This window comes from Leiobunum rupestre, chromosome 9 (assembly GCF_980474605.1).
Source record: "Leiobunum rupestre chromosome 9, qqLeiRupe1.1.hap1, whole genome shotgun sequence".
Taxonomy (NCBI): domain Eukaryota; kingdom Metazoa; phylum Arthropoda; class Arachnida; order Opiliones; family Sclerosomatidae; genus Leiobunum; species Leiobunum rupestre.
In genome coordinates, this window is record NC_143392.1 from 28,641,902 (window position 1) to 28,656,552 (window position 14,651).

The window sequence follows — 14,651 nt, forward strand, 5'->3', positions numbered from 1 at the left end:
TATTAAGGTTTCTGTACGACATATGGTTAGTTTAAAAATTGAAAGGTAACCGCTCATTCAAGAAAGACTAAAAAAATGTCGCGGAAAGTATTTATAAGGTTTAAGGGTGGTTTTAAATAAATATTTTTAAATTGATATTAAAAATAAACTTGTGGCCTCAAAAGTCAAAACGTTTCTTGGAAGTTTTATTTTTACAAATGACAAAACGCAATAGCCAAAGCTGTCTTAGTATAATCGTAGAACTTTAAACGCTGGTATTATTCAATATTCTTATTGAATTGGTCGAGTGTCTACGCTATTAATTAAGGAAAAATAATTAATTATGTTTATACATATACGAAAAAAATGAATTTCCCCAAAACCATTGATAGCTTTCGTACACTTAAATTTTAGAATAACACCAAAACACGTTTTTTTTTTATTAATCTTTATCAAGTTATTGTCAAAAATGCGAATATATTATTGAGTGCCTTATGATATATTAATGTGTTTATACTTTTTACGCAAATACCTTTAGATTTTAATACGTTATCTTTTACAGCAACAGTTTGAAGGGTCAGAATGAAGAAAAAGACTTTTGAATGTATAAATTTCCAACTGATATATACGCGTATCAGTTTTCAAAAAAGGGCTCAATGACAATTATCTAACATTCATAAAATATATTAAAATATATTGAATGTGTTTAACTTATTTAAAACATTTCCAAAACTATTCAAGAAATATCTTGTTCGTGTAACCTTGCTGTTGGTTGACATTTTGTAAATCGTCATTTCATTGTATACAATGGATTACTCAAGAAATGTCACCGATAAATGAGTAAGGTTTCGCGGTAATATTTACGTATTTAACAGGTTGAACAAAAATCTTCGTCTAACTCTAGCCCATTTCATTTTCAAGCACAGAAAAAAAACTTAAAAAACATTTTTGTTTTTGTTTTAATCGGGTTTATTTTAAACACTAGTTTATATTACATTTAATTTAAACTGTTTTTTTCGCTCGTGTTAATTCTTTTTAACTTTTATGTACACATATTTTGGCCAAGAAGACGTAGTATTTGGGTAAGAAAATGCACAAATAATTGGGAATAGTTTTGAGTGAATAGTAGCAAAAAACAAAACCCAAACCCTGACTTTTCCAGGTTTTTGCTTTCTGGTGATTTTTTACTGTTTTATTGTATGCCACAATTTGACAATTGTTAACCAATATTTTAGTAAAGATTTCCTATTTTTAACCATTATCCACGTTTTCCTTAACTATTTCCAGAGATTTTCTATGACTTATTTTATGACAAAATTGGGGTATTTTTTACTTATATTTTAGTAAATATTTCCCATTTTCAACCATTGGCCATTTTTAGAAATAATAATCAGCTAGGCTAATACCCAAGTCATAATGCGACTTTTAAAGCCATTAATTAAGGTGGCCGGGTTACAATGCGTAGGAGGGTGGTGGCAAGCCCTTCACGCCACGCGAGCCAAGAGCTCCCTACACTAACTATTACCGTTAACCTCTAGGGAAACCGAAGATATCGGGGGAAAAACCCCCTTTAAGACCCTGACTACTAATTATCTGACTTTTCCATGATTTTCCGACCCATTTTAAAATTTCCCGACTTTTTTAGGAATTCCAAGCAACTATAAATAGCCAATTAAGTAAACCCAAATTCTTAAATACTTTGAGCAAAATAAAATTAACAAATAAATATATAAACTTAATCAAAACCATATCATTGGAATAAATCTCACACAATCGGGAATTCATTTTTCGGCGGCAATCTTACAAAATCACGATTCTAATGACCGATCGACCTCATCTTGTTAAAATGAAGGAGGTGGAGATCATCCACGCGGAAGAAAGCTAAAAGTAACCTTTTCGGAGGAGGTATCAAGTCGAGATGGGAAAAAAAGGCAAATTTTCATTCATTCCTATACATATTATGTAACGAGAATAGCTTATAACGGCCGTGGCAAAAGAGACCCGGTATAGAGGTAAAGGAGATGCACCCAAATTTCGAACGCGCTCACGGTCCGCGCACGATCCTATAAGGTCTATAGAAAATAAACCTCTGCCTCAAGGACTAAGATGGATGGTTTTCAGGGATGATTCTTCGCGTACCTCCTACGTGAAGTTATCCAACCCGATGTTACCGGCGTTTTTTCGGGGAACGGTAGATTACGGTGTTACCTACCTTCTACTAAACTACCAGATTAAACCTCGATTCAACTTTACACGAAGGAGGTTCGGTTTTAAATAAAAAAAAACTTTGAAAAAAATTGTTTTTAAAGCCCCAAAAGCTCGCATAGGCATTTAACCGAACTGATTTTTTTCGTATAAAAAATGGAGGCCCCCTAATTTTTTATAAAAGCGAACAGTACGTGGATGAAAAAATATCAAAATACGTGCCCGTTTTGGTGAAAAAGATTCTCCTATATACCTAAATCATAAACGTATACGCGGAGAGATAGCTACAATATCGGGGTCAAACTGCGAACATCGAAAATACGAGAGCCTTAAACACGCACGAAAAAGATTTCGTTGTAGCGTCCAATTTGGAATTTGTACACAGCGCGCTTTAATATATTTTCATGAAACGCTTTGGAACATTTTGTTCCGATGCCTTTGAACTTTGAAGAAGGCCCCTGAAGGGGGTCCAAACTGGAGGGGACGCGGTCAATTCAAATTAAACTTTTTCTTATAGAGAGAGGGAAATTAGCCCCTGGGTTATCGTTAATCAAAGTTACGTGTTCGCTATATCAAGAGCAGAAAATGTAATTAAAGATTGAGTACACTTCAATCTGTATGACGTTAACGTAAATACAAGCTTCGGGTACGTCAAGATATATAGGCACGTCGGTATTAAGTTCACTATATAAAACTGTCTGCCTGTAAGGGGCCCCCCAAAATTTGTAATTATACTTGTAATAAGAGGCCTATCAAGATAGTAAATGCATCAAATACTGAATACTCTATTATATCGCTAAAGTGAAATATGATTGTGGAAAATCAACCGTGAATGTGAAGAATGAATATCTACTGTGACTGTAAAGTGTAAGTGTGAAGGTGAATTATGAGTGTTCAAGTCAGTACCAGCCCTGAATTTAAAGGGTGAATACCAATTCTGAATAAGAAGTGTGATTATGAATATTCACGTGAATATTGAGTCTTAATAAACTTGAATTTTTCGACGATAAAATGAAAGAACATTATAACGATAAAAGAGGGGGGTGGCGGAGTGGTTAGCACTTTCGCCTCGCAGCTAGAGGAGCCGAGTTCAATTTCAGCTTGTGGCACTGGGTGAAAACTCGGAACCAATCCTTCCGCGTTGAGTAATCAAATAATCAGCTAGGCTATTACCCAAGGGACCACCTTAGGCCTAAGTCATCGAGCGACTTTTAAATCCTTTAATTCAGGTGGCCGGGTTACAATGCGTAGGGGGTGGTGGCAAGCCCTTCATGCCACGCGAGCCAACAGCTCCCTTCGCTAACTATTACCGTTAATAATAATAACTAATTTAAGGGGTTGTCCCCCGAGCTCTTCGGTTTCCCCTTCCATAAAACTTGTAGAGGTTAACGGTAATAGTTAGTGTAGGGAGCTGTTGGCTTGTGGCATGAAGGGCTTGCCACCACCCTGAAACAATGGCTTGAAAAAGCCGCTTGATGACTTAGGCCTAAGGTGGTGCCTTGGGTATTAGCCTAGCTGATTATTAAGTATACTAAGACGATATCCCATAAGAAACACTACAATATATATCGAGTGTTTCTCGTCGACCCGTAGATCGGCTGACCACGGGGTATAAGAGGGGACACGTGGCTCAAAAAGGGATATTCTTTGATACAAATCATTGAACTTCCAACATCCACCTGTCTATGGCAGTCTAAAATGACGCGTACGATCGAAGATATAAAAAAAATTGGATAATTTATAAATTATGAGCGAAGGGGAGGAGGGTGGTTTAACAACTTTCGAATGCGGAATGCATATTACTGGATTTATTTTTGACGATAATATCGTTCTTAATCGATATGTAATATCGAAAAAGGGCAAATTGCCGACGCAACTTGAAAAGCTTAAATGTTTTATAAATTGAAATACTCTTTCATTTATCTTTTCCTAAAAAATACACGCGAAGGAAAGCCGGGCTCGTTTCATTTGAAATGTGCAACGCGCCTCCTAATAACGATCATTTCAAACGTCCGAAATATTAATCGAAAGCGGCGTAAGATCCTTTTCCAAGGCTCTAATGACATTTTACGAAATCGAAGACCAACGTGCCTCAGCTCCCTTCTGTCTCTATCTATAAAAATAAATCGCAAAATTTACAATTCCATAATGAATGTTGTCACTTAGAAAATTGAAAATTCATTCCGATATAAGAGAATTCGGGGCCATTTAAAGCGTTAGATAAATTGCTTTTTTTATATATATAAAATAATGTATTTATATATACTTAAGAATAATGACTATAAAAACTTGCCGCGTGTAGTGAACTGGTGGCTCGCGTGGCATGAAGGGCTTGCCACCACCCTCCTACGCATTGTAACCCGGCCACCTCACTTAATGGATTTAAATTATTAAAAGCCACTCGATGACTTTATTCAAAATTATTATTATTATTACATCTTAATATATATTATACATTATAATCAGTGCCAAGAACGGATTGGATATTGAGTGCTTTCCATTGTAGTTAAGTCACGGCTAGAGGTCGGGGATGGTTAACTTTTATTCAATAGATAAAGCTCTCAAAATTATTCGTAAAACGTTTTGATCAAGTAATTTATATTTCTGTATTATCCGATTAATTTTTTGATAAATTTGTAAAATTAAACGGAAAAACGACGTTTTTTTCGATAAAAAGCTCAAATTTTACGAATAATACATGTTTTTTAATCATTTTCCGAAATATTAACCGGTAAATTTCTTTGTTTACATTTTTTCCCCGAAAAAAATCAATTTAATCATGGATAATGATTAACCGTCACCGACCTCTAGTCACGGCTTAACCTTAGCATTAGTTAAATCACCAGTTCCAAATTGGAAGTTCTGGCATTGTCCATTTTCGGACGATTGCTATATTGGCTCGCTTTATACATAATCCGTAAGTTATTTAATATAATTACATAGGTTTAGTTATATAATTTAAATCAATAACAAATTGTTACGGAAGGTTTTCAATCCAGGGTTCGTACAAAATTTCCGGAATTAAATTCCTTGACATTTCCAGGTTTTCTGTGACCAAATTACAAAATTTTCCCTGACCATTTTTGTAGAATAAATGAATGGTTTGAGGTAAAATCTTGAAAAATATTTATTATGTATTAAAAAAAATTATATGACTGATTTTTTGGGGTCATTTTAAAACTCCCTGGCCTTTTGGAATCATTATAAAATTCCCTGAATTTTCCCTGGCCGTTGTGAATCATTTTAAAATTATCTCACTTTTCACTGACCTTTGGGAATTATTTTAAAATTCCCCGACTTTTCCCTAACCTTTTGGAATCATTTTCAAATTCTCTCACTTTTCCAGGTCGTGTACGAACCCTTAAATCATTTAATAATTTATTTGGTCTATTTTATCTTTAGCGATTTTCAATCATATACAATAATTCTTAGCCCCATCATCTACTAGCAGAAAAGATAAATGCTTATACTTTTTTCAGACAATGCTTTAAAGCCGGGTTTAGTGTAGTAAAGTTTAATTTTCGTACATTTTTCAGTATGAAAAGGTAACTTTGGTTGTTTTACAAAATGCAGTCTAAGCCCGGTTGTATAAGCAAAGTCTGAAAAGGTTCTTAGCTGGTAATTACCTTTATTTAATGTTTTAATCCATTTGCCATGTTGAAAGTAGTACCTGCTGCTCGGGCGGAATTGGCAGATAAAAAATAATTGATTTACGCATTTAATAATAATAATAACAATAATAATTAGCTAGGCTAATACCCTTGGCACCACCTTAGGCCTAAGTCATCTAGCGACTTTTAAAGCCATTAATACAGGTGGCCGGGTTACGATGCGTAAGAGGGTGGTGGCAAGCCCTTGAAGCCAAAATTAGAAAGTTTTTAACTTTTACATTTATCAGAAGTAAATAAATTAAATCAACTTATATTTCCGTACAAAAGTTATTTCAACGTTAAAAACCTTTCAAGGATCTAAATAAGAATAATAGCAGAATTTACCTTAAAATTACCTTAAAAAGTGTCCAGATTAAACTGAATTCCCTGACTTTTTACAAATTCTTATAATTCCCTGCCCTTTGCCCCTGGATTGTTTGGTCCATTTTAAAATTCCCTGCCCTTTCCCCCTGGATTGTTTGGTCCATTTTAAAATTCCCTGCCCTTTCCCCCTGGATTGTTTGGTCCATTTTAAAATTCCCTGCCCTTTCCCCCTGGATTGTTTGGTCCATTTTAAAATTCCCTGCCCTTTCCCCCTGGATTGTTTGGTCCATTTTAAAATTCCCTGCCCTTTCCCCTTGGATTGTTTGGTCCATTTTAAAATTCCCTGCCCTTTCCCCCTGGATTGTTTGGTCCATTTTAAAATTCCCTGCCCTTTCCCCCTGGATTGTTTGGTCCATTTTAAAATTCCCTGCCCTTTCCCCCTGGATTGTTTGGTCCATTTTAAAATTCCCTGCCCTTTCCCCCTGGATTGTTTGGTCCATTTTAAAATTCCCTGCCCTTTCCCCCTGGATTGTTTGGTCCATTTTAAAATTCCCTGCCCTTTCCCCCTGGATTGTTTGGTCCATTTTAAAATTCCCTGCCCTTTCCCCCTGGATTGTTTGGTCCATTTTAAAATTCCCTGCCCTTTCCCCCTGGATTGTTTGGTCCATTTTAAAATTCCCTGCCCTTTCCCCCTGGATTGTTTGGTCCATTTTAAAATTCCCTGCCCTTTCCCCCTGGATTGTTTGGTCCATTTTAAAATTCCCTGCCCTTTCCCCCTGGATTGTTTGGTCCATTTTAAAATTCCCTGCCCTTTCCCCCTGGATTGTTTGGTCCATTTTAAAATTCCCTGCCCTTTCCCCCTGGATTGTTTGGTCCATTTTAAAATTCCCTGCCCTTTCCCCCTGGATTGTTTGGTCCATTTTAAAATTCCCTGCCCTTTCCCCCTGGATTGTTTGGTCCATTTTAAAATTCCCTGCCCTTTCCCCCTGGATTGTTTGGTCCATTTTAAAATTCCCTGCCCTTTCCCCCTGGATTGTTTGGTCCATTTTAAAATTCCCTGCCCTTTCCCCCTGGATTGTTTGGTCCATTTTAAAATTCCCTGCCCTTTCCCCCTGGATTGTTTGGTCCATTTTAAAATTCCCTGCCCTTTCCCCCTGGATTGTTTGGTCCATTTTAAAATTCCCTGCCCTTTCCCCCTGGATTGTTTGGTCCATTTTAAAATTCCCTGCCCTTTGCCCCTGGATTGTTTGGTCCATTTTAAAATTCCCTGCCCTTTCCCCCTGGATTGTTTGGTCCATTTTAAAATTCCCTGCCCTTTCCCCCTGGATTGTTTGGTCCATTTTAAAATTCCCTGCCCTTTCCCCCTGGATTGTTTGGTCCATTTTAAAATTCCCTGCCCTTTCCCCCTGGATTGTTTGGTCCATTTTAAAATTCCCTGCCCTTTCCCCCTGGATTGTTTGGTCCATTTTAAAATTCCCTGCCCTTTCCCCCTGGATTGTTTGGTCCATTTTAAAATTCCCTGCCCTTTCCCCCTGGATTGTTTGGTCCATTTTAAAATTCCCTGCCCTTTCCCCCTGGATTGTTTGGTCCATTTTAAAATTCCCTGCCCTTTCCCCCTGGATTGTTTGGTCCATTTTAAAATTCCCTGCCCTTTCCCCCTGGATTGTTTGGTCCATTTTAAAATTCCCTGCCCTTTGCCCCTGGATTGTTTGGTCCATTTTAAAATTCCCTGCCCTTTCCCCCTGGATTGTTTGGTCCATTTTAAAATTCCCTGCCCTTTCCCCCTGGATTGTTTGGTCCATTTTAAAATTCCCTGCCCTTTCCCCCTGGATTGTTTGGTCCATTTTAAAATTCCCTGCCCTTTGCCCCTGGATTGTTTGGTCCATTTTAAAATTCCCTGCCCTTTCCCCCTGGATTGTTTGGTCCATTTTAAAATTCCCTGCCCTTTCCCCCTGGATTGTTTGGTCCATTTTAAAATTCCCTGCCCTTTCCCCCTGGATTGTTTGGTCCATTTTAAAATTCCCTGCCCTTTCCCCCTGGATTGTTTGGTCCATTTTAAAATTCCCTGCCCTTTCCCCCTGGATTGTTTGGTCCATTTTAAAATTCCCTGCCCTTTCCCCCTGGATTGTTTGGTCCATTTTAAAATTCCCTGCCCTTTCCCCCTGGATTGTTTGGTCCATTTTAAAATTCCCTGCCATTTCCCCCTGGATTGTTTGGTCCATTTTAAAATTCCCTGCCCTTTCCCCCTGGATTCTTTGGTCCATTTTAAAATTCCCTGCCCTTTCCCCCTGGATTGTTTGGTCCATTTTAAAATTCCCTGCCCTTTCCCCCTGGATTGTTTGGTCCATTTTAAAATTCCATGACTTTTCCCTGACGCAGGGCTCCCACCAAAATCTGGAAAAAACAAATAGGGAAATAGGGGATTTTTCAGGCTAGAAATAGGAACCAAATTTTGAAAAGTAGGAACCAATTAGGGAACAGTTTAATAAAAAATTAGATCTTTATTTAAACTTTTAAAATATTAAATTTCTAAAACTGATTTAGTTATAATTTGTAAAAAAAAATTTATTACAAAAATGACCTACCTTTAATCAAAATTATATAGTTCAACTTTACAACAGCGTGGCTTATTATGAATTTTACCGAATATTTAAATTCAGCCGAGCTCGTGGCACCACCTAATGTAGTAAATTAAAGCTATAAACGTGAATCGATACAAATCTGGTTCAATATTATAAGCCGATGGTACTTTTCACCAAATTTACAAGAAATAGGGTGATTTAGGGACCAAATTCCGATTTTAAGGTGGTTTAGGGACCTAGTGGAAGCCCTACTGACGTGTGGCAACCCTGAATCTAGGACCTCTAAGTCGCATGATGACTTGGCCCTTAAAAACAAAATATCTACCACGACTGAATCTATGACAAATAAATGATTTGAATTGAACCAAGTTTACTCAAAATAACCAGCCTCTATTTGACTAACCCTTTTTCCCCCAAAAGGAAAAAATTTATAAAAATATCTGAACTAACAAATTCCAATTCCATCCCAATCTACGTGACTGTTTCTTTCGCTGCAGAGTCCCTATAATAAAGCTTCCATATTTAATATTTTGATCGCGTATCGCGACCACGATTTGGAGGAACCATCAGAATTCGGAGAGCGTAGATTGACAAAAAAACTATTATTTCTACCCAACTTTTTTGGGGGGGACCAAGCGGGAGAAAAATCATCGGTTAGGAGCCCCAAAAATGTACTTTTTTCCAAGGGAAAACTACACTACGCGATAAGAAATTTTAACTACGATATATGTACATGTATAAAAAAGATCAAAGTCGTTCCATCCTTATATACACCAAAAAATGATAGAATTCCGAATAGAATATATATATATATATATATATATATATATATATATATATATAAACTTATAATTTGCTATTGAGGAAAGAAATAGCTTTCGATAAGAAAATCATAAATAATGCTCGCCTATAAAATCCTCTTTACAAAATAACGTAAAAAATATGATGCTCAATATCAAACAAAACGTGACCGGGTATTATAGACCGGTCAGGGGTTAATAGTCATTATGGAGGAAAGCGGGGGAACGGGTGAAGTTTGCTCCTACCATTAAGGTAAGGATCCGCCATCTAACTAACGCGTACGACGAACGTCGCGGTTGAATCAGACGCGGGGACAGACTTAACCCTCTCCCGAGGTTAAGGCTGAACTGCCAGGTGATAAGTGGCGCTAATTGACGCGATTTCGAAGCGCATTTTCCGATCATTTTCACCGATTTACGCGGAAAAATGCCTTATCGACCGTAGTAATCTCGGTTATTTTAAAGTGTTATTTTTACAGCGATTTTGGTTAGGTTTAATTATAAGCTTATCTCGCTCCCGAAAGTAAAATTCTTTTGGCTCGGATGTACGTAAAAAAAGCTAATATAAAGGTGGGTTTTCCGTCTTCGATATAAAACGGGTATAATTTATGAAAGCGCAAATTTTGGACAAGATCACGACGCTTCTCTACAAGTATCTGTCCCGTCAGCTTTGAAGGCGTTAGAATTAAACGATTTAATTTATGTAGCATGAGTAACTAAAGGAAAAATAATATAAAATGGCAAGTTTAATGTTTACTCGGCAACGTGTTTTGAATGATACCTCCGACGAAACAGGCCTGAGACAAAATTTAATAAACTAGGAGCGTCTTTTTGACCTTTCTTTCGAGCGTATAAAGAGTATATAAATAATCTCAAATTTCATATCCTTATTATAATGGTATTTAACTAAATCGATGAGAGTTTAAAGTCGTCACTTGGGCTAGATTTAAATTTAAATAACGACCCTTTCAAATAAAATTATAAAATATGATATAACAAACAAATATAATACGTCATATAACAAAAATAATGTGTAAAAAATTACAGGGCCCCCACTCAAATCTTCAAATTTTGAAGACAATTTTTTCAAAAATAAAGGATTTTATAGGACTAAATATGCCATTTCATTTTCTAACTTTATGAATTTAAAAACAAAATCAATATTTAGTGAAATAAATCTTTGATTTTCACTTAAAAAATATAAATAATTAAACCATTTTATCACAAAAATATACAAGTAGCTAACCATGTTAACAATAACAAAAGTATAGACTATAATGACTATTTGTATAAGAAATTTATCCTGTAGCTAAATCTAGCAATTTAACTAAAAATCCATAAATATTATATGTAAAAGTAAATTAATCTATGAAAATTAATAAATGCTATACAGACCAACAAATATTATATTAATTTACAAGCCAATAACATTGTGTAAGGTGGAATGGTACCCTGGCCACCCCAAAAACTATTTACAAACATTTTCTACGAAAATATCAAGTTTTCCTTTTTTTCTGTTAAAAATAATTTTGCTAAGTAAGGTTAATAGTAACTTAACTAATAACAAAAAAAATGTAAATACTTTCGTAAAAATAGGTAAACCCAGTTCAAATATAAAAATTTAATTACCCTTCTCCTTTAACCAGATTTTTAAGGGCATGCTAGTTGCTCAAACTTTCCATATTTAATACAAGCATTTGAATACCAGAGTGACCAGGGACAGGCTTTTGAAAATTTTATAGGAAAAATAGGAATTTTGGAGGCGAATTGTAGGGAATTAAAGGAAAAATAGGCGAATTAAAGGAAAATATAGGTAATTTTATAGGCGCATTATAGGAAAATATATGACACTAAATAGGAAAATATATGACACTAAATAGGAAAATATATGACACTAAATAGGAAAATATATGACACTAAATAGGAGAATATATGACACTAAATAGGAGAATATATGAAACTAAATAGGAGAATATATGACACTAAATAGGAAAATATATGACACTAAATAGGAAAATATATGACACTAAATAAGATAATATATGACACTAAATAGGAAAATATATGACACTAAATAGGAAAATATATGACACTAAATAGGAAAATGTATGACACTAAATAGGAAAATATATGACACTAAATATGAAAATATACGACACTAAATAGGAAAATATGACACTAAATAGGAAAATATATGACACTAAATAGGAAAATATATGACACTAAATATGAAAATATACGACACTAAATAGGAAAATATATGACACTAAATAGGAAAATATGACACTAAATAGGAAAATATACGACACTAAATAGGAAAATATGGGTAAAATAATAAGGTAATTATTGCGTATCGGTATACTTTGAGTCGATAATTGTTCGTGCACTGCTTTCTTGCATTATGGGATCACTTAAAGAATTTCGAAGCTCGTACATTTCAAGATTTTGTTCGAAAGTGGCAGTGTTTACACTAATTGTTCCATGACACGTACAAAAACGTTCTTTCATTTTCAAAAGACTGTGAAATTATAGGAAAATAGTGGAAAATAAAGGAGTTTATAGGAAGGCATTAAAAATATAGGAAATATAGGAAGTTTGGTCATCCTGGAATACGAAAAAGAAATCCTAATGAACCGTTCATTCGGAAAAACGCGAAATCGAACGTCAAATTGCAACGGGCTCGTTATCGCGGCAGATGGTATTAGACGAAGCTACCGCGAGAAGAAACTGGCAAGCGCGTTCAGGATGTCATACATTTGATAGGCACGTACATGCAAAGAGAGCGGGCCACTCTTTCCCAAAGGAAGGAAAGGGTCTATTTATTCTAGGGTGTGGCTCTACATATTCTCATAAATTATACGGCTCTAATCGCCAGGCTTCACAGCGGGGCATGTTGCACCGGGGTAACGCGTACATTTTTCGAAAAATATTCGATGGCAATTATTATAGATTTTCCCTTCCATCCCATCGTCGGTTCGGTCCCACCCTATACGGTACATCGCGTAGGTAGGTGTGAGGCATTTTCCCCGCCATAGATCAAGATTTATGGAGTGATTGAAGAACGCAACCAATGTCACGATTCCACTCGTTGCCTCGTTCAGTTTAAATACGGCAGTCAATGCTATTTTTAGACGAACACGTATCGGACTCTCGAATTTCCGCGCGTTTACGTCCTCATTATACCGGATAAAATAGCTTTAATCCGCGTTAAATTGTAGATAATATCAGACGCGGACAAATTGATGTTAAAATTTAGTTACGCAATTTGGCGTGAATTTGATAAGGTTCGCCGCTTAGACGGTATTATCGCCTCTAATTGCAAAAACGTTTGGAATCTTAGACAGATGGTCGGAAACTCGAATTAAATCTACACGAACAAACAACCTTATAGACGTCGTTTTAGCCGAGTACATTTCGCGGGCTAGATGACAGTCACTTGACTCGGTGATTTTGAAAATGGACGAGGTGACACTGCGGTAGAAGGCTACCGATACCCCCTTCGCTTCATCAAGCTACCCTCGCGCCACGGCCGCCATCTGGAGTTCATTTCCAGATAACCCTTCTTATACAAAGCTACGCGAAATAGTAGAAAAAGTGTACAGCAACCATCCATCAGCGGAAAGACGTTTGGCAAGTCTATCCGGAAAGATCGTTCATCCAGAGAGTGAAATAACTAAGCTTTACGAGTCTTGGCGCAGACAGCGAGTACCAGAGTTCAAAAAGGCAGCCAAGAAACGCGGAAGTATGACGCATTATTACTCTTTGGCGTCTCGACAACTCGGAGCGGAAAAAAGGCCTTTTCATTATTAGTCCAAAGCGCGTGCTCTCGCGTCTTGGCACTTGATACGACAGAGTCCAAGCTCGCGATTCACCGAAAGCCTACGGCAATCAGCCTCGATTATACGTCCCAGCTCGCGATCGAAGCGCTAACTAAACCGGGACTAGACTATACGCTTCGAGATTCCCATATAGTTTGGTGGAACGTTCGAGATGACGGTAACGTGATCCGCCACAACAGGGGGGTAAATACGCGGGTGGACTAAGGTCACCCAAAAAAAAGGGCCCCTTCAAAGTGAATAAGAAAGGCAGAGAGGGCGACATGACGGAACCCCGGGGGCAAAAAATGAAATAATATCTTCGGAGTTTCTTTCTGACGAGTACCACCAGCGTGGGCACGCTCGTAACGGTGAACGCGATGTATTCCAACCCAGGGGGACGGCGAAGGAAGGACCGTGGGTGGTTGGTTCGGGATGAGGACACGGCGAGAGGGCACCCGGGACTCCCCCGCGGGGAATTTCACCTTGAACTTCAACAACGTCGCGTCGCGCGTAAGAGCAATTCTAACCCCCTGTCGCTATTACATAGGGGGCCTCTTCTCGGGCAGCTTCCTTCTACAAGGTCAAAAAGTAATTGACCCTTCAGCATCTTCCTCGAAAAAATATATGTAAAGGGTAGCTACTCGCTGCCTCTGAAGAATACGGAACACAATTCGAGTTTAGACTTTTCAAACGCAAACATTCACGTCCTTTAATTGATTTGAAAAAAATATTAAAAATTAAAAGGTTTCGAGCTTTCAGGAAATTAAAAGATATTTCTGACAGGCATACAAAACTTATTACCAAAAATAAACAAACAGTGCATTAATGTAATAATATTTTATTAATTATAGGATCTAAAGGCGTATCTACACCTGGAAACATTGTCGTACATGAGAAGGAAGAAACTCCCAACATGAGCAAAACCCGGTGTTGAGCTGGTCATAAACCCGGTGTCGAGCTGGTCATAAACCCGGTGTCGAACTGGTCATAAACCCGGTGTCGAACTGGTCATAAACCCGGTGTCGAACTGGTCATAAACCCGGTGTCGAACTGGTCATAAACCCGGTGTCGAACTGGTCATAAACCCGGTGTCGAACTGGTCATAAACCCGGTGTCGAACTGGTCATAAACCCGGTGTCGAGCTGGTCATAAACCCGGTGTCGAACTGGTCATAAACCCGGTGTCGAACTGGTCATAAACCCGGTGTCGAACTGGTCATAAACCCGGTGTCGAGCTGGTCATAAACCCGGTGTCGAACTGGTCATAAACCCGGTGTCGAACTGGTCATAAACC

General features: G+C 37.3%; 1 protein-coding gene across 1 annotated transcript in view; it reads right to left on the reverse strand.

Annotated features, from left to right (window-relative positions):
* MESR6 (misexpression suppressor of ras 6) overlaps nt 1-14,651 on the reverse strand; it is a 397,644-nt gene that overhangs the window by 300,137 nt on the left and 82,856 nt on the right. The gene's annotated exons all lie outside the window — the stretch shown is intronic.